This window comes from Empidonax traillii, unplaced genomic scaffold, assembly GCF_003031625.1.
Source record: "Empidonax traillii isolate 1590-97213 ecotype Southwest subspecies unplaced genomic scaffold, ASM303162v1 scaffold265:size1167950, whole genome shotgun sequence".
NCBI classification, from domain to species: domain Eukaryota; kingdom Metazoa; phylum Chordata; class Aves; order Passeriformes; family Tyrannidae; genus Empidonax; species Empidonax traillii.
Window position 1 is genome coordinate 156,392 of NW_020955458.1, and position 20,884 is coordinate 177,275.

The 20,884-nt window shown below is 37.1% G+C and overlaps 1 protein-coding gene and 1 long non-coding RNA gene across 3 annotated transcripts in view; one reads left to right on the plus strand and one right to left on the minus strand.

The window, feature by feature from the left end:
• Nucleotides 1–20,884, minus strand: part of PCDH9 (protocadherin 9) — a 181,908-nt gene that overhangs the window by 41,892 nt on the left and 119,132 nt on the right. The gene's annotated exons all lie outside the window — the stretch shown is intronic.
• On the plus strand, nucleotides 6,469–15,983 carry LOC114060226. Of its 2 annotated transcripts, XR_003571847.1 has the most exons (5): nucleotides 6,469–6,745; nucleotides 7,773–7,817; nucleotides 8,602–8,802; nucleotides 15,305–15,351; nucleotides 15,763–15,983. It is a non-coding gene; the product is annotated as an uncharacterized LOC114060226 (long non-coding RNA). The 2 variants fall into 2 exon arrangements; XR_003571848.1 differs by lacking the exon at nucleotides 8,602–8,802.

Consider the following 20,884-nt stretch of genomic DNA (forward strand, 5'->3'; position numbering starts at 1 on the left):
AATAAAAAGAGCAACCCCAAATTAATACTGTTTTAGATGAAACTCGACCCTTTTTCCCAGTGTTCTGGCAATCCAGGGTACCAAACTTGAAAGGTTTAACCATTTCCCTTGTACCTGGGTCGTTGTATACGGCAGCTGCCCCAACAAATCTCACTCAATGCTTTCTCAGCAGGTTCATTATCTGATCTAATATTGCCAGAACAACACACAGCGATGTTCCATGAAAAGGGACACTGTTTATTTTATCACATGCCAACAAAATCTGCCTTTTTCACAGGAGGCTTAAAGCTTAATGGTGAAGGATATACTTTCTCTTGTTGTACTGGTCTAACTCCACTGCTGGTAACAGCAGTGCATGTCATGGCCTGCAGCCACTCTTCTAATCATAGTGCCAATTAGCTCAGGATAAAAGAAAGAAGGATTAAACCTTTGCAATACTCAGTGGTGACATATCTGTCTGGCACCCAGTTGCAGACTGGGTAGATCTGCATTACGTTGTCAGGTTCCCCTTGCACTTTAAAGTGCTTAAGAATAGCTTTACAAAAGCCAGCAACCTGAACAAAAGAGTTGCAGAAAGTAATCAATGGAATAAGAGGATGCATGTATCCCACCTCTTGAATAGTACGTTATTCAGCTTCAGGTTGTGAAGCCTCCTAGCACACTGCCTCCCCTTCTTCAGTCAAGTGCTCCAAAAGGAATAGGAGTTATATAATTTCTTTAATGCTGAAGCAAAACTAAAGAACAAGAAATTTCATCTGTTCTTGCTACTTCTCCTTCTCCATGCAAGCATGCATACTGTGTCCTGGGTATGATTCTTGACTGACAGATTCTCTGCACAAGTGAGAGAGACTCATCCTGAGAAAACTGACAATAAAGGGTCCCAGAAGGAAGAATACCTGATTGGATACCTGTTTGGAAAAACTCATAAGAATATTCAGGAACTCACTTGTATATGACATGAATCAACTCCTCTGATGACATTTGGAAATACAGCAATCATTTCCCAGCACTGGCAAAGTAACATATTGGTAGCTACTCTGAAATTCCTCTGGGTGTTTGAAAGGTGTTGTATCATGTTGAAGCATCTGACATTTCATGTTTTCTTACTAATTAATCCAAATTTATTAAAGGCACCAAAACAAGTGTTTTCATTAAAATCTAGTCAGAACATATCTTTTAAAGATTTTTCAAGTGAATTCTAATCACCTGCAGTACAATTTAAAGTTAATTTTCCAAATATTTTCTTACCATTTTATAGCTTTGAGTTTCTTTGATGTCTCGTTTTTATGAACATACATCACATGAAGCTGCTGGTTTCACTTTCTAGTGCACATAATCATGTTAACTGGTAGTTAATTTGTTTTTAATTGTTAGAATTACATTTTCAAAGAACCTTTAATCATTTTGAAAATGTTTTCTGCAGCCTGTTTACCAGGCAAAGGTTTTGATCTCTGCAATAGGAGATTTAATAAAATTGATGAATTTAATGAAATTGTTATCCCATTTAAAGGTGGCAGATTTATCTGTCACAAAATCAAAAAAGATTTAACTTGATGTATAAGGAAAAATATAAATGGTTTAGGATGACTCTGCTTGAGCAGGGAGATTGGACCAGGTGACCCACTGTTGTCCATTCCAACCTCATCCATTCTGTGATTCTGTGTACTGTATTAAAAATAAATTTATAAACAGAAATCCAAAAAGATTCTCTTGCAGATAATAATGTTGGGATATTAGGAGAATTTAATACAATCCTTTGCATTCAGTTCCTTGCAAAACTCACTTACATGCCCATGAGTTTTCTTGTTCAGACCTAGCTTTCTTTTTTGAAGACCTAGCTTCAGTTTTGAAGCAATGTGGGCAGGGGCTACTCAAACCTCATCCCATATATCTGCTGTTAGACAGCACCTGAGTCATTAGATCAGTCATGACCAAACTATTCACCAACTATTTCTGACCATTGCTTAGGCAGAAATTCTTTATCCCATCAAATACGTTTGATTTTTTTGTAACCAGCCTAGCTGGAAATCACAGAAAGGCCACAACGGCTTTTCATTTGCAATGTTAGGAATGTTTTGAACTTGGTATTTTTAACCACAGCAATAAACATCCAGCAGCACCCACTTTTGCTGTCTTACTGCTTGGGTCTTCACTGCCCTCACTGTCCTCCTCCAACCAGGCACAGCTGCAGTGTGGATGACAGTTACAATATTAATAAACAAGAAAAGGGAAAATGGAAGCAAGCAGGCAAAGAAACATCACCTTACAGCTTTGCCAAGCTTGCTCCCTTGCCTTTTGCTTTTCTCAGACTGGATAAAGCTAGTAACTAATGGAGCCTGGAGACAAAAGAGGAGTGCTGGGAAAGGGGGAGGTGGGGGGGAGGCACACTGGTCACCATACACTGCTCTGTATAAAAAAAAATACCCCACTGATGTTAAAATGCATTGTAATTTATACATTACAGCCCCAAATTAACTGCTTTGTTGCAGTCTACAGGCACTGTGTGAGTCGTCAAGACTGAAACAATTATGTGCTCAAAGGACGTAAGATATCAGCTGTAGATTTAATGCTAACTCAAATTTGTTCCTACTCTAAGACTGTCACGTCAAGATATGAATCTCCTCAAATTCCCTGTAAAGAATAACTCTAGCTTCTGACCTAGACAATGTCTCCGCAGAAAAACTCCTTCTAAAATGCAGGGTTGTCTTTAGGTTGCCACTAAGCAAAAGGCAGTGTCTTCATTTGCCTTTGTGCATCAGTAGCTAGTTCATTATTCTCTACAGCTTTTGAGTAATTCCTCATATAGGGGGGAAAAAAATATAAAGTGTAAATCCACCTCACTGTGCAGCTGTTCTTAGTGGCTTAAAAAGAAGCATCATTGACAGGCTTTTAGAGGCAGCTGCATCCTGTCCTCTCAGCCTTAAGGCATTGCTTCAAGTAGGGCTAGCTCGTGGGAAGGAGGAAAGGCTACCACTGCTGCTGAAAAGGCTGGGGATACGAAGTAACTAAATTACGCAAGAAGTCTAGGAAAAATATGGGGTGAAGGAGCATGAAAATTCAGAGATCATGAAGATCTATGGAGCAAACAAAGCATTTTTCATAGAAGAAACCAAGTGTAGTATGTGGAAAAAGCAGAATGGGAAAAATTATTTGGAGCATTGTGATACATCTCAAAATTGAACTTTCCAGAAGATCTTGGCTTATTATCTAATGAACCACCCGGTTATTCCAAGTGGCAAAATAAATATGCTTAATTTTAAATTACACTTTAGTTCATCTATCTTTCCTTTGTAAATCCATCTCGTTATAGATATTACAGAATGGTTTGGGTTGGAAGGGACCATCTAGTTCCAACCGCCCTATAGTGGGCAGGGAACATTCCACTAGACCAGGTTACTCAGAGCCCTATTCAAATAGGAGTGTCTGTAAATAGAAATAAAAATATGCCAATTAACGTATTTAACCTCTACCTGTTGCTAAGTATTTCTATGTGTACAGTAACTTGTGAATATTTATGCTGGGAAAAAAAATCTATTCTAACCATCAGCTAAAAGTTGTCATTAAGCTCTTGAAATTGGTAACCTTGCTACAGATATAGTCATAGAAGGATGACCTTTTATTTTTAGGTGAGTCTGGCAACAAATCATTGAATTATGAATAAACGTAGCTTTGATATTTCCAACCTTTTTCCAACCCTTTTAGGCTAGATTTATTTCAGTGACTATTATAACGTTACATTGTTTACAGTAATTGAACTGAGCAATCAACACAAACACAATGTGTTTGAGAGCTTCTCCAATTGTGTTACAACAGTCATTTATTAAATTACACACAGATGTCATTCAACTCCTTGAAAGGACTACCCTCGAGTTCAAGCGTGAATTACATGTATACATTGGCATTCTATTATTAGTCTTTCAGCCCTTTTTACTTCGTCTTACAATATTAAAATGGATTTTCAGTTTTCCATTTTTCAGCAGAATGAATGTGGTCTTCTTTGGAATGGGGACCTGGGTGATAGAACTGAATCATGATTATAAACCAAAGCATATTTCTGCTTCTAATTCAAAATCAATTGGGGAATTTAACATCACCTCATTTTTCTGTTTTTTTCCCTTTCATTTTGTACTGCTTCAGTCTGTCTCATTGTGCCACAGTTACAATTTTACTTTCTGACACAATGCAACCATTTCCTCCTAACACTACTGCCTACCAAAACAAAAAACTAAACGGAACATAGATGCCCAGACTGTAGCAACTTTAACTCAGAAGAAAACTCAGTGAATCAAACTGAAAGACATTCTTTTTTCCCTTTTCAGCTACCAACAATCTGTGTCAGTGAAGTTCCACATACTAAAAAGCAATCGTCAAGGTTAGAAAAAACCTCCAAGATCATGGAGTCCAACTGTTAACCTAGCACTGTCATGTTCACCACTAAACCATATCCCCAAGTGCCATCCAAATATTTTTGAACACTTTCAGGGATGTTTTTTTTCACTACTCACCTGGGCAGCTTGTTCCAATGCCTTACTACCCCTTCAGTGAAGTAATTTTTCCTAATACCTAAGCTAAACCACTCCTGGTGCAGCTTGAGGTAATTTCCTCTTCTCCCATTAGTTATTAAATGAGAGAAGAGACTGCCACCCAACTCACCGCAACCTCGGTTTAGGTAGTTGTAGAGAGTGATAAGGTCTGCCCTGGGCCTCCTTTTCTCCAGGCTAAACAACAACAGCTCCCTTAGCTGCTCCTTGTAACACTTGCTCTCTTAGTCCTTTCACCAGCTTTACTGCCCTTCTTTGGAGACACTCCAGCACCTATACTCAAGAAGCTCTGAAAGTGCAAAGAAATTGTTTTAGTTAAACTCCAACTAGAATTTGCAAAAGGTTCCGCAAAGGTTCCTGTTGTACTGTTCAAGGAGTTCTAGACTGGTTACAAGTGCAGTTAGAGGACTTCAAAGGTATTTCGTTCCCTTCTGAATTCTACTTCACTTGGAGGATTCACTCTGTGCCAGAAGTAATAGTTAAATATAACCTGACATACCCTGATTTAGGCCAGTTGTCTCCATCTAGGGACAAGGCAGCACATGCTAGTCACAGAACTTCTACAAAACAACCTGGCAAGTTCAAATTACTTTTATTGTAATGTTGGATGGGTAAACTCTGATGATAGAAGGACTCAGTTTTTTTTTTCCCTCCATAAATCTGTCATGAAGTTCTAGCTTGACCCTGAAGTGCAAACAGAATTTAGACATAATCTGACCCATACTGAGTAATAGGACTCTAGAGAAGGTAGGATTGGAACCCATTTCTGTGGCTTCCAGTTCTGAAATGCTAGTTGGGGATCAATGCTACAGTAATTAAACACCCAATGACTCTTAATGGTTAAAACAAAGAATGATGTTATTTTATCCAGTTTTTATTATTAAAAAGTCTTTCTTTGTCCCCTTACATGCTAGAGGAAAGATATGTTTGTACAGGGTTACTGAGTTACTAGAGGAAGAAGGAGAATAACACCTCATGTTTTCCTAAGTATTGGGTGACCTGAGGAGCTTTTATCTCCTTGGATGACTGCATCTCTACCGCCGACCCCTGGAGACTAGTAAGTAGCCTGAAATACTGCAAAAGCATGCAGACTTTCAGAAGGAGAAGAGAAAGGTTTATCTGGGCATAAAGACTCTCCACACTGGGATATTATGCCTATTCCAAGTTTAAGTCATTCATATGCCTTCAGCAGGCATTGTTCAAGCACCTCATGTCCTCTACTTTCCCTCCCAGAAGGCTTTAAGAGACATTTGAGTCATTTGTTGTAAATCAAAGTGTAGGGACAGCATGGAATTAGGACATAAACTTAATAGTGGATAAATATCAAGATATTTCTCTTTAGGTAGATTAAATTACATTCCTTTTTTTTTTTTTCACTGCAATAAGTTATGCAGGTTTAGAGAACTAACAAGTGTTACGGATGCTGTAGCAGATATACAACCATTTAAAAATAATACAACATTTCCAATTTGCAGTCCCAAAGTGCATTGGCCTGGCCCTACGATTTAACAGCTAGGCCTTAATTGTCTTCTAGCCATTACTCTTAAAATGCAGAAGCTCTTTCTTTTTAATGTCCGTTTACAGTGTCTCTTGTCGCTTTCCTAGCAACAGTGTCCTAGTACCTGAGGTAATCATTTATACAGTGCAAAGCTGCTACTTTGGAAAACAAAATCAAAAGTTACTGCACATTAAGAAATAGTGCTCCAAAGAGAAAAGGAAAAATTTATTAGACAACTTTTATAGTAACAAAACCAGGAGACATGATTCCTAAGCTCAGCTGACTGTTCTGTGTCCAATACCAGGGGTTATACACAGACCCAGTCTGATAGGCCAAAGTATTTATGGCTGTCACATACCACAAGAGTATACGTCATAGCAGGTGATGCCAAATAGAAATACTCTTACCCTTCCAGCCCCACCAGGAAATATGTAGCTGCACACAGCCACCACCTGGATCTTAGGGAAATCATTATAGTGATGTATCTCTAATTCCCTTGGTTTGAGTTGAGAGAAGGCAACAAGGCAAAACTGTACAGGTCACTGCAACAGTCAGTCTCTTCAAGGCCCACTGGAAAGGCTGTGTACCTTGTACCTTAGCAGTCTCTGCCATATACCCTTTCACAAGGGAGCAACTTTGCTTCACTGCCATATGCACTCCAGTTCTCCCAAAGCAGGGGTCCTTACCTCAAACTGTAAACCTACAGGTAATATTAATGCCATACTCCTTATGGTCTTTTTCAGTCCTTGCATCTAAGGCATGCACTGAATCTGCCCCAGGGCACGTGCAAATTAAGAAAAGCAGATTTCTGGTATTTCCCAACTGGCACACTAGCATAATGTTAAACCACTCTATTCCTGAGTCTACGTATCCTGCACAGAGGGAGTATAAAGCTTAATTAATTCATGTTTGTAGAGTGTGAGCTTCTCAATAGAAAGACACTGTGTAAGTAGAACTTACTCCTATTAAATCAGGTAATGGGGGAAATGATCACACATTGTGGACTGGAGCTTGTTCCTCTGTTCTTTAAATAGCAAGAACGCAGGAAGCAACGTCAATGGAGACTGCATTCCTCATCACACATTAGTTTATTCTGAAAGTTCAAGCCAAAATGAATTCTCTTGGCACCTGTTCTGGCACTTTGTGCTGCAAACTTGAGCTAGGGACAGGATCCACTTTTTGTAAGCGCAGACATTTCCTAGGTCCTGTGTGGGGTCTCCGTGGAGGATGAATCAGTTGTCATGGGTACTTTGTTTATAGCCCCACCGACTGGAACTGGCATCTGCTACAAAATGACATTGTCTTATTGAAAGTAAAGTACTTAGGAGCAGATCCTGGTTAATGGGATGCAAGAACTTAGAGGGAGGAAAAACGAGGCCAAAGGGAATGAAGAGAAAGAACTAGAAAAAGAAATCTCAGTATTAGCAGAAAGAGAATTACAACTTTTGTACAGATAAGTGAACTGTTTATGTAAATAATTCTAAAATTGGTTATCACAGCCTGGTAATTTGCCTCGGTGCCAAATATGCGCAGTTATTTTTCACATTTGTTAATGTTATAATGCTATTTCAAGTAAACTAAGAACCAAAAAGTATATGAATTCCCAGTCATAATCACTGAATTCTTGTTTGAGCTGAAACAAGTCACTTAACCTTTCTCACAGTGAGAAATAATAAGATGTGTCTGTTTAGAATGATGAGAATAACCTAATGTATTTTGTGGTGCTTTAGCAGAGGCTGTCACTTTTCAAGTAGGACACTACCACAGAAAGCACAGAGGTGAGATCCTAAGTCTTATTAGTTACACCATTAATGGTGTGAAAGAGTAGTGAGGATAAGTAAGGACAATGATCACTTTATGCTTTGTCACAGTGCTACTTCATGCGTCACCACTTCCTTTATCAGAACTTATCTTAGTCATAAAAGTGGTTCCAAGCAAACATGAAAGGTAACAAGCAAGAACAGAAAATGAAAGAGCAATTTTACACTGTTGTGTCCTTTCTCAGCCACTCACACCGCTCAGAATATCACTGCGCTCACTTCAGTGTTACATTGTCATTTTTTACCTCCCTTTCTTTTTCACTACAGACTTCCTTTGTATCTACAGTGTGAGTTGCAATGCTTTGGCGTAGTATTAAAGCATTGGGATGAAGAAATCCCAGATCAGTAGCTTTATTTTATCATTACAGCATCTGGGCATCTCTTCTATGGTTGTTCATCAGAGAGTAGGTGTATGCATGTGTCTGCATGTGTGTGTGTGTGTACATGTAATGATGATGCCCAGTCAAAAATATCTACAACTTACCAGCCCCATAAAACCTAGAAGCCACAGATGTTATAGAAAAAGAAAACTAAGGCTTTCTTGGCTGCCAAGGCAGGGAGGGAAGCAAGAACTATCCCAAATGCCCATGAAACCATATTCCTGAATCTCATATTCCATATATGTTTGCCACCTAACCTTTAAATTCAGCTTTATATTATAAAACAAGTATCACATAATTTAGACAATGCATATCGTAGGAAGCCTCTCCAATTCCAATTCACCTTTTTCTAACTTCACAAGGAATTTTTAGTCAATCTATCCAGATCCTACAGATTACTTTGCAGACTTCTTTTCAGCTGTCATCTGAGCAAAATTTCAAAGAGATGCCAAAGAACCGACCAAAAGTGGATTTTGAAAAGATTTATCAAAGTTGGGCTGTCTAGAGATACAACTGGAACACCTTCTATCTGGAACTAGAGACAGGTTGCAAATTTGCTTGAGGTATGTATTGTTTTCCATTGGTGGTTTCCCCACAGTTTAAAATGCATGTACATATAGAGAGCAATTCTTGGTGGTAAGCAGAAAAATGGTCTAAATGAACAAAATTTATGTATTCTTGCAATTAAAGAAGTTATAAACCCCCAGGGAAATTACTCAAACATCCTCTCCCCCATTAATAAACCCACTAGGAGTGTCAAGGTCTTTACGTCTCACCAACCTTGATGGATAAGTGCAGCACAATCAATAAAAGACAGAAAAAATGGGAGGGGTTTTAATTACAAATATGAACATTACAAAAGTAAGCAAAAGTGAAAGGTTAGTTTAAACACAGAAACCATCTATGCAGCAGTGCGGGAATTAAGGGATAACCCTTCTGATATTGTTTAGTATTTTGTGGTCTGTCAACTATAACACCATTAGTGTATTTGCAGAACTTCAGAAGACCTAGCACTTTAAACAGAAGGATTTGCATGCATTTATGAAAATACAGCACTGCCAAAGTATCCCTGCAAATTAACTGAATGAATGCGCTGTTGCTGTATAAGGTTAGTAAACAGGAGGACATGATTCTTACAGAAACAATACAGTATCACAGTTTTGGAATATAATTATTTATTACTTGCTCTTCCAAAAATAAAGGAAGAGAATAAAGGGGAAAAATCCAAACAGGTAGTGCAAACCCACTTCTGTTGAAGTGCCCTAAAGCAGCCAAAGCATACAGGAGCCAGCCAGATCTTTTCATTTCCTCTCACAGAAATCACTCCAGGCTTTTTACAAAACAAAGCAAACAGTGAATATATAATTGTGCAACATTGTTTTAAATTAAGGAAATTCCATGGTACAACAGCTGAATGGTTATAACATCAATGTGGAGGCCTTTTTTCAGCTTGCCTTTTTCTTGTTTTCAAGCTGATATTCATCAGTGCTCATGTGTTTTCATCTCTCTTACTAGAGGGGTGTACACTATAATGAACAGAGTGGTTTTAGAAAGGAAGAAGAGAGATAACCACATTTTCAAGGAAAAATACTAAAATGTTTTCCGAGTGTTCTAATGAAAGTGATTGAAAGGTTTCCACATAGTGAAGAAAGAAGGAATAGATCCACTCCTTGGTATACTCTATAGTCAAGATTTTGCATATATAAGATCATGAACAATTTTTCAATATATTGACAGTTTCTATAAAAGGGAAAGTGAAGAGTACACTATTGACTTAAATAAATGGAAATGCAGGTTAGACACTAAGAAAAAACCAGCTTTCCAAGAGCAAGGATAATGATGGACTGACAAGATTACATAAAAAGAGACCACTATTTTCCACCACTGCAAGTTCAGGGTTTTTTTTTAATGTATATAAAATATTTATCAGGAATTGTTTATAGACAGGTGAATCTGTTTTTTGGCAGACAGCTTTCTTGACTGGGTGATCTTTTTTGTCTTCTGTCAGAGAAAACTAAGAAGACATGACAATAGAAGAAAAGAGAGATGGGAAGAGAGAAAGCTCTTTTAGTTTATTTATAAACATACACATGGGGTTTGGAATTACTACTCTTAAAGATGACTTGTCCATGATACACAACTCAGAACCTTGTTCAGAATGAGGGAAAAATTTAAACTTATGTGCCAAACCATAGATGCTGTTACAGAGAACAGAGCTATAGTGTGATGCTGTCCATGACCTAAAAGGAAATTCTGGTCATGACACTCCAGTTGACCCTGTCTCACTTTCACAGTACATAAAATAATATTCACACATATTCATTCTTGTTCATATACTTCTAGGTCCCTTGGTGCAAATCCCAAGTCAGAGATACATATTATTATATTGTTACTGTTGTTGTATAAGCCATTTAATGATGAAACTAAAATCTTCAATGAAAATACATCTTTGGACAACTCCATCTTCTGGGCATTCACTCAACAACACTACCACTACCAGGAAAATAATCAGTGCTAGTAAATGTACCAAGACACTAAAAGTCAACTACCTGTGAAGTATCACAAATACTCCCTTGAATAGTTTTATTCCTAGAAAACCAGGACTAGGCTCTCCCAAACTATATTATAAACAAAGTTTAGGATTTAAAAGTATTCTTTACAGGCCATTTTCCTGCACTCACCTTCTTTCATAGATTAGCAAATTTTAATAATATAGACGTGGGTCACTCCATGACAGTTGACCTCATTGGCATCAATAGTCCCAGGCACATTTAATTTCCTAGTGAAAATCTTGCCAAGCAGCTCTTACATTAAATAAACTAATTTTTATTCTAGCTTAAGCCAAAAAGAAAGTAAATGGTTTCATTTAATAAAAGTTTGCTGCAGTTAATTGGCTCCAATTTTAGTTCTTAATCTACTGACTCTGTCCTTTAAATGACAGCTTGATGTGCAAAGATTTATGAACCCTTTGGTTACTACAAAGTAGGTGTAACATCCTCACATTTGACATATACACACATAACCTTACAATCTTCTGTTAAGTCAATCCAATCAAATGATGTACTTTTCAAGACCAACTGGTTTTGTTTGGTTTTTTTTTAAATACCCATGTCTGCAATATTTTTTATCAAGTATATAAGCTTTAGCTGGCTCCCCTTTAGCATAAAAATTCTTTTTCTAGTGGTGCAAACAAACTCAGAAATAAAAACTCGGAATCACTCTTATTGCTTCAGAAAGGTGTCTACCATTTTTAATGATTTGAAAGTTGACTGCATGTATATGGCCCAGTCTATTGGTAAAACTGCTTTTTTACACTACCACTGTATATCACAGTCAGGTAAAATTTTAGCTCTGTAATATAGCAATTTTGGGCTTCAGACTACTCATTTGTGGCACATGGTGACTTTTAACAAAAATTTGTCTATCCATGGTAGTGAGATGTAAGTGGACTTAAAAAGCAGGTAAGTGGTCCTCACAAACTGACAATACAGGAGTTCACATCTCATTCAAATGACAAATACACAGATTTAATAACTAATGTATTATTAATACATATTTATTTCCTCTTCTGTGTTCAGTTTTATAGCAGGATGCATAATTAATGTACTATTTTAATCGTGTTATAATAACAAGTCTCACAAAAGCAATACACAACTGGGTTTTGTGCAGTTAGCTGCGTCTAGTGGGAAGAATTTTCATGTCAACTATAAATATATAATTAGAAAGATAAACAAAATGCATGTCACTGGCATTATTAAGGCAAAAGGTCTTTCTATAGTTTTGTTAAATATTAACTAGAGACACCCTACGGTTTTGTATCTGCTGTTTGTTTTTAAACAAGCCACTTGAAAGAGAATGGATTGAAAAAACTCAGCTACTGAATTGCTGCCCTGGCCTTCTTCTTATAAGGTTTGATGTGCCTCAGTGGTTTATTTCTCATAAGCTGCTCGCCCAGCAATGGGGAAAGCAAACTGACAAGAAAAATGGTTGGCAGGGGAAAAAAAAAGGGGGGGATGGACGGAAGCATTGATTTCTCTAAATGGAGAATGCAAGTCTACACACTCTAACAACAAAATGCACGGGTAAACAAGAAAAAGCACTAGCCCCAGGACTGGCAGTCAACTGTAACTCCTGATAAAGTAAATGCATGGGATTTGGTATCTATCTATGAAGACTGTTGTGCTTCTGCCCTTGTAGCAGGACACCTTTGTAAAGATCTGCACTGAAGTTTAGTTAGGTGACCCTAAACTGAAGTGCTGCATTGCTTTCATATGTTATTTCCCGTTGTCTACTGTTAATGTTTAATTAAACATTAAAAAAAAAAAATGACCAAATTATATAAATAAATTTACTTAGCATCAACTAAATCAGTACTACATGATAAGAAACTCCTCTAGTAACAACAAAAGACTTGAATTTTTTAATCTTCTGAATTGTATAGGCTATTATTTAAGAAATAAATCAATAGCATTCCAATACATTAAAGTGACACTAGCAAGGTCCTTTAAAATCTAAACCCAGCAATAAACAGCACAACTTTTGTCCTTCAAAAAAGTGGTAACTCTAAGAATTAAAAAATACTTTGCTGGCTTTCTATGTGAGATATTGATATCTCTGTTTCTTACTGTATTCTGTCACCATTGTGGCTGTTTGCACATTTATTTCATTGTGTGAAACAGCTTAGGACAAACAGGAATGTTGATTCCAGTGGATCAACATAGTACTGCTCATGTCCATGATGTAACCTTAGCAATGGTGAAAAGGTGGCAGAGTTTCCATAGTAATGACAGAGAAGAAATTTCTATTGACTATAGAGTATAACATGTGGGACTGTTTATCTGGCAGTTCTGTGTATTTCTTTGCACAGAGTTGGCAGTTTTGGTTAAGGGATGATAAAATAATAACCAAGAAGCCAAGCTGAATCTCTCCAAAGTCAGTAAAGCCTGAAAAGACAGCATAGAAATAAAGAAGAGAAAGACTGTTTTGGGAACGAGCTGAATAAAGGAATGTGATAAATCCCAGCTTCGGCATAGCACAGCTTCATGTACTTCTTTAAATTGGGCTGTGTCAAACACACAAACATCTGTATTTTTCATTTCAACCATAAATAGTCAGGTTTGAACATTCAATTTCAGTGGGCAGGTATGTGATGTCTTTTACTATTACCTTGGTCTTCATTTTCTGTTCTCTGTGATTTTCCACTGTGTCCATCATTCATGAACTTTGAAATTCCCCTCAAGCTTTTAATCTCTACCTGTAAAATATGAATTTTCTTTCATCTTATACATGTCTGTAACATGGAAATTTCTCATTCTGATGGTCATGTCTGCTGCCATAATCAGTTGACAACAGAATGCATATTACTATTCTTCTTTTTGTTTATTTTTTAAATAAGAATTTTTCTTAGGTTACTTGCAAGGAATGGGATAGAAGAATATAAAAATATAAAGAGAAAGTTTCCAAAGACATACTTTTTGAAAAATTAGTATCACTTGGGACTGCCTGCAGCTTAGAAAGTTAAAATGAATCAACTAAAATGAAGAAGTTAATGTAGAGAAATTAAGACACACAAAGCTATAGGTAGATGCACTCATTCTAAATTAAAATGTCTTTATTTTTCTGTAGTTTAATCCTCCCTTAAGCACTCCACTTTTCAATAAGTTCCCATATAGAGGCTTAATGGTCCTTAATTTTGCTGCATTAACTTCATACTTTTAGTTGTTCTCCCACGTACAATTGCCATAAGATATCTAACTACCACATTTGCTTGGTGAATGCATAGTTAGGAACATAGAAGGCACATTTAAGTGCTGCCATTTATAACAGCATTAATTTGAACCTCAAAACTATTAATACAGAAATATTAATGCAAAATTATGGACACTTCAAAGCTTCATTTTAGAATCTGTACAACTTTTTTAAAGAGTTCTTCTCAATAGAAGACCTCAAAACATTCTGCAAAATATGCAAATATGGTTGTTCCTATTCTTCTGAAGTGAAGCAACACAATTCAGGGTTAAACCTACAAAGGAACTTTATAGATCTTCCCAAGTTTGTCACTTCCTGGGCAAATGCTCCAAAAGAAAGAGAGCATCACTTTATATTCTAAATGTGTTTTGAATGAAACTGGTTGTGGTCATGATTATTTGCAGCTAAACTCACTTCTGCCTGTGTGTGTGTGTGTTTAGCTCCATTGCAGAGCACCTGTCCAGATCAGATACCCATAGGATTTAAGCATAAAGATGTTTACTTTGTAAATCTAAATCGGGTAAAGTGCAGGCTGGATTGCTCTTCCAAGATAGCAGCACTTCTGAAAAAATCCTGACAAAGTTCTTCAGGCTCATTTGGGATTTTGAAAAATGAAAACTCACACCACCAAGTGTCTAATTAGGATGAAAACCATGAAATATGCTACTAAGTGTCAGTAAAATGACCAGTGAGTAGTTGAGAAGTTGATAATGGCATAGAGATGTTTTCCAGGCTTACTGAAAGCCAGTCCAGGTTGAAAGAACAGTGTATTCTGGCATAATTAAATATCTCTCAGATTGTCTTTTGCAGGAAAGAAAAGAAATAAGGCATTCAGTTCTACAGTACAATGGAAAAATACCTGCTTTATGACAAAAACATCCTCTAGAACTAGCTGGTAAAATTGGTAGTGTCTTTAGCAATTTTGGCACCAAGTACTCGCTGATACGGGAATTGTGAGACAGAGAGATGAGATAGAAGATTTAGCCTAAAAAAAAAGAGAAGGAACAACAAAACCAAAAACATAAGGAAGCAAAAGCATTTAAAGAAATGGGCTTTTTTTTTTATTTTATTTTTTTTTTATTTTTATTTTAGACTATTGGGAAAAAAAAGAGGAAGAAACAGTTTGTCTTAGATATGCAGAGGGAAGCAAAAAGAACAAAGTTTACAACTAAGGTTATGGTCCCAGTAGGCATGAGGGATAGTGAAGTTGTAATGGAGACAGAAGGAAGGCAGAGGAGAGGGATTGAGGGGAGAGATAAGAAATGGTTTATGTTACAACAACTATGAATGTCATGCACTTCTCTTTCCCCCTTTCAGCTTAACAAGTGTTCTGAACTACAAGAAACATGGATGTTATCAGGAAGGTAAGGTCTTCCTGAGGGACTACTCGCATGATAGGATTATTCCTTTTTACCTCCCTAAAACTGACAAGTGCACTTCTATAAACAATGTTCTGCTCTTAAATCATCTAATTTATACTTTAATAATTCAGAGGCTTCAGAAGATATTTACCAAAGCAATATTTACTGCAGATGCAGAACAAAAAAATAAAAAACATAAACCCTCATAAAAAAAACAAGAGAAGAAGCATTTTCAGCTCCAAAGTTATGAATGGGAAGTAAACAGATACATCACTTCAGATGTACTGCATGATTGCATAGGAATGATACAAATATGTACCTACATAGACAACAAACATTATCATATTTGTACTCGAACTCAAGTGTAAGCAAAAGCCGATTAAAATGCCCTTTTGCCCTTCCTCTTTCACTCAGGGCTCAGTTCCCACTCCTGTCTTGCGAGTACCAGTGTTCATCTCACCCCACAGGAAGCCACAAGAAAAGAACTTACTATTTTTTGGTATGGTTTGTTATCTGTGGACATGGCAAGCAGCAATAGCTCACAGATGTGAGACAGAGCAGAGGATGGGGAGTTGGACCTGAAGGGGAGGCAGAAGATACTGCAAGGCAGATTTTGCTGGTTCATACTGCCAGGGACCCTCAGCAGAGAGGACTTTTTTCTGTAAGCATCAAGTGTATGTTTGCAATTCTGCAGTCACAGAGTTTAAAGCGGTTTTTTTCTCATTTTATTTTTTTCAGTTACTCCGGAGTTGATCCATATATGTGAAGTACATTTGTGCACCGTTAATGGCTTTCATTACAGTTCTGTAATTTATTTCACATAAAGGTGAAATGTGAAGGACAGTTCTCAGTTCTCAAAATCGTTCTGTTGTTTCCTTCTATTACTATTTCACAGTTTCCTTTTCCCTTCTCTTCTTTCAAAATCCAATAGTACAATCAGTTGTAAAGTTAGTATTGCTGAAATGAACATTTCTGTGATGCATTTCATTTTAGTTATTGGAAGTTTTCTCTCCACTGATGTTTGCTACCAAGCAAGAAAAGAGAAACAAACCTTTCTTTTAAACTGTGTCATGTAAAAATCAATTAAAGAAGACAATAATACTGCTAACATTTTCAAAATGAAAGCACCTATATCTGGAATTACTGTGTGCTTACTGTATACACAGAATTATCAGTCTTTCTCTTAAGATTTAATGGCTTTACCCTCTCTATGCCTACAGCATTTTCCCCTTATAGTGGTTCTGATAACATCCTCTATGGGTTGGGAAATTTATCACGTTGAGGTGTTACAGAAAATCATTCTTTATGTTGCTTTAAGAAAGGGGATATAGTCTATCACTCAAAATATTTTAGCCTCAAATAATGCTGGTTCCTAAGTGTCTTGTGAAAAAATACAATCCACTACAACTGAAGAGAAAGTATTGGAATCATGCAACATCTTGCAAAACTGGTAGAGAAAAATTAGGACAGGAAGAAGTTACCTACGATAATCCTAATAACTGCCATCATCTGCAATGCAAGCCTCTCCTGCCCACAAGAGAGACTTCATTTTTAAATACTAAGAAGCTCACTCATGGGAGTAGTCTCTTCAAAATTTTCTGACTATGCCCCTAGTTTCCTCCGAGCTTCCATGTTCATTCAAGCACAGCACAGCTATGGCAGAAATGGGTGTTATTTTTCTTTAGGAATCTTTCTGTTCCTATGTCTGCTAAAGTCTTTTGTCACCCAAAAATTATGATATGTGTTGATACTCCAAATTTTTGAAAAAAATGCCATCCTTTAAAAAAGCACACAGTCGAAGAACCTTCTAAATACTTTATTGTTAATTTAGGATTATTACCAGAATGTACGCAAACAGGAATTTCAGAATAAAGAAATTATCATATTCTGAAGAGATGATAGGTAATTATAATTACCATCCAAGTTCCAACTTCCTATCACCCACAGAGAATGACCTTATCCAATTTAATTCTTTCCAGGGGAGGGGTTATGTTCACCTCAACAAAAGTTAGATTTTTCCCACAGTTGATAGCAGCAGATACTATCAGAAGATATTCAGTCCCTCCAACCCTAAATTCATACCTGTTAACCAAGTTGGGATGGAGTGCTAATCTGTTGAAAGGCAGGAGGGCTCTGCAGAGGGACCTGAATAGGCTGGATAGATGGGCCAAATCCAGCAGTATGAAGTCCAACAAGGCCAAGTGCTGGGTTCTGCACTTTGGCCACAACACCCCCTGCAGCGCTACAGGCTGGGGACAGAGTGGTTGGAAAGTGGCCAGGCAGAAAGGGACCTGCAGGTTCTAATCAACAGGAAGCTGAACATGAGCCAGCAGTGTGCCCAGGTGGCCAAGAAGGCCAATGACATCCTGGTCTGTATTAGGCACAGTGCGGCCAGCAGGAGCAGGGAAGTGATCCTTCCCCTGTACTCAGCACTGGTGAGGCCACATCTGGAGTACTGTGTCCAGTTTTCGGCCCCTCAGTTCAGGAAGGATACTGAGGTGCTGGAGCGGGTCCAGAGAAGAGCAACCAGGCTGGTGAAGGGACTTGAGCACAAGTCCTGTGAGGAGAAGCTGACGGAGCTGGGGCTGTTTAGCCTGGAGAAGAGAAGGCTCAAGGGAGACCTCATCATTCTCTACAACTACCTAAAAGGAGGCTGGAGGGAGGTGAGTGTCGGTCTCTTCTCCCAGGCAGTCAGCAGTAGGACAAGAGGGTATGGGCTTAAGCTGTGCCAGAGAGGTTTAAATTGGACATTAGGAAGAAATTCTTTACAGAAAGAGTGATCAGAGATGTTGGAATGGTCTGCCCAGGGAAGTGGTGGAGTCACTGTCCCCCAAGGTGTTAAGAAAAGACTTAGTTCCGTGTTCTAGTTGACAACATGGTGTTGGGTCATAGGTTGGACTTGATTTCAGAAGTCTTTTCCAACCTAGTTGATTCTGCGATTCTGTAAAGAGCCTGTAAATCTGTATCCTGTCTTTTCCTAAAAGATCACTTCCAAATTCAATGTGATTTAATACCTTTTGCAAGACTTCAGACTACCTCTGAAATTAGGTTATTGTCTACACCTAGATGTTAAGAGCTGGGAAAGGGTCAGGCAGAGAGATTTCTCCCAGAGACCTTGTCTACACAGAAGCATGCAGTAAAATTATTCTGCTTTAAATTCTTAAAGTGTATTATTTAAACTATATTAAGTATCAGGTAGCTGTAATTCATTTGGAAGGGAGTTAAGTTAAACCAAATCATGGCATTTTTTATTCTGAATGAACATCTATACAAGGACTTAATTAGGTTTAACTAATCCACTTTAAATTCGTTTTTACAGATTAATTCTCCTGAACATCTCCATGTAAATAAGCTTTTGGTGAGCTAAACGTATTTTCATTCTGTTTCAAATATGGATTGTGTTTTAGTATGTATTTTCTTGTTAAACTCTGAGTATCAGAATATACGACAGACAACATGGCACTAATCCATTTAAATGTCACTAGTAAACTGACTGGCTTTTTTTACTTTTAATGAAATAGTAATTTTTTTAAAAAAAGATTGGTTATTTAAAGTAATGTTTCACCAGCACTGTGATGACAAAAAGAGGTGTGTCAGTTTTTGTAATTCTCCTCAATTTTTCCTTGTTTTGTGCTGTAAAATCCTATTTGGACAATAAACAAACATTATCAGACAGCCCTGCTTACCAAAGGCCTTATTCCAGTTCATCTTTACCTTGTTAAGTAGCAAAACAGCCAGACCCAAATGAAAAACAAATTTGAAACTGGTTATTCTCGAGTACAGGCATTTTGAACACAAAGATTTAATTTGAATTAATATTTGGAGAAATCCATACAAATATCTTTAAGAAAAAGACAAACCTACAGTTAATTTCCTTAGAAAAAAGCAAGGTTAATGTATCCTACAAAGAAAAAAAAAAAAAAAACAAGGCATGAGATGTGGTTTAAAAGTATCCTTGTACATTTAAGAAAAAAATTATTCCTTTATCTTAATGGGAACATAGTAACCTCAATGTTTTGGAAGCAGGAGAGGGTAATGAATGTGGCCTCCATGCTCAGTTCTATCTTAGCTTTTTTAGTTTAATTTGGGGTAATTAATTTCCCTTCCTGTACCTCACTTTCCCAACACGTAAATGGTGGTTATCAATACTGAATTCCTCTACAAAATGCTCTCAGATCTATGATTGAAAACGTGTAAGAAAAAGAGAATACTGTTTATTATGTTTATTACTGGTTTAGTATTAAGCATGAAACAATTGACACGATATAACCAACAGATATGTGTACAAACTTTTAGCAGGGAAAAGGTCGTGTACAACAATAAAAAGTGCAAACTGATATATTAGCGATAGAAGACTAAAATCATAAAGCTTCTGAAAAGTAATGAACCTAATACTTCTAGATTTCAACAAAATGCATTACAGCAAAGCTTAAAAGGGAAATGGACCAGGGGGATTAAGGAAATTATGTTCAGGTCACATGAATTGATGATAAATATATTAATACTACAGCATTCACCTCCAACTGACTGCTCGGAAAATGGTGAAACATTATAAACACAAAGGTCATTGCAGCCAAGAAATGAGGTGGATTCCCAAGATGGAGTCACTAAACACAGAAAACCCCTGTAGTAAAATAAAGAGCTGTAACATAAAAGTTCTTTCAAATAATTCTCTTTGTTGCTGAGCTGACTTTACTCAAACCCAACTACAGGCAGAATTATGTGTATGGGGTAAAGTCTAGGGCACTTAATGACATCAGCTTCAGTGAGGAGAGAGTTAAAAATTTTCCATTCTTCACCATCCCAAAACAACTGTCAGACAAGGAAAATAAAGTAATGAATCTGAACACCAGAATACAACTTTGAATTAAGCAGTTAGCAGTAGTATAATATGTATTATCACATATATATATATATGTTTTATAGCTTAGTTCTATGAGCACCTTCAGTGTTATCTAATGTCAAAGTCATAAGAGGTTGTATTGTTGTTTTTTTTTTAACCCAATACAGCAGAGGTCTCCTTGGTTTAAATAAAGCATTTTTGGAGCTGCTTACTCCAATCTTAAAGCTGCTGAAAAAAATTTTTACCACATTCTTTTGCCTCATTCTTTTGTCTTAGTATTCACTTTTTTTTATTTATTTATTTTATTATTATTTTTAAGAGACACATCTTCACATTATTATCTTACTGTGAACACAAATTTCTCAGGGAAAAAGGAAAGGCTATCAGCACCATAGTCCTTGCTCCATCAGCCTTCATCATTACTTTTTACATTATTTGGTGACTGAAGACTTTTCATGGTAGGTTATGGAGGTAGGAAAGTGGGAGAAAATACACAGTTCCAGTTTCATTCCAAATTTATAGTAAAATTTATTTCCCTGCTCTCCTGGCCCAGAGTCCACATGCCTTCTCTAAAGCAAAGGCAGATTTGGCCTGGTTTACCCTCTGTCTGAGCTACACAAATGGTTTGTATCTGAAGCTCAGTAAGGAACAAGCTTTAGCAGAACTGCAAGTACTGACATACAGCAATAATAT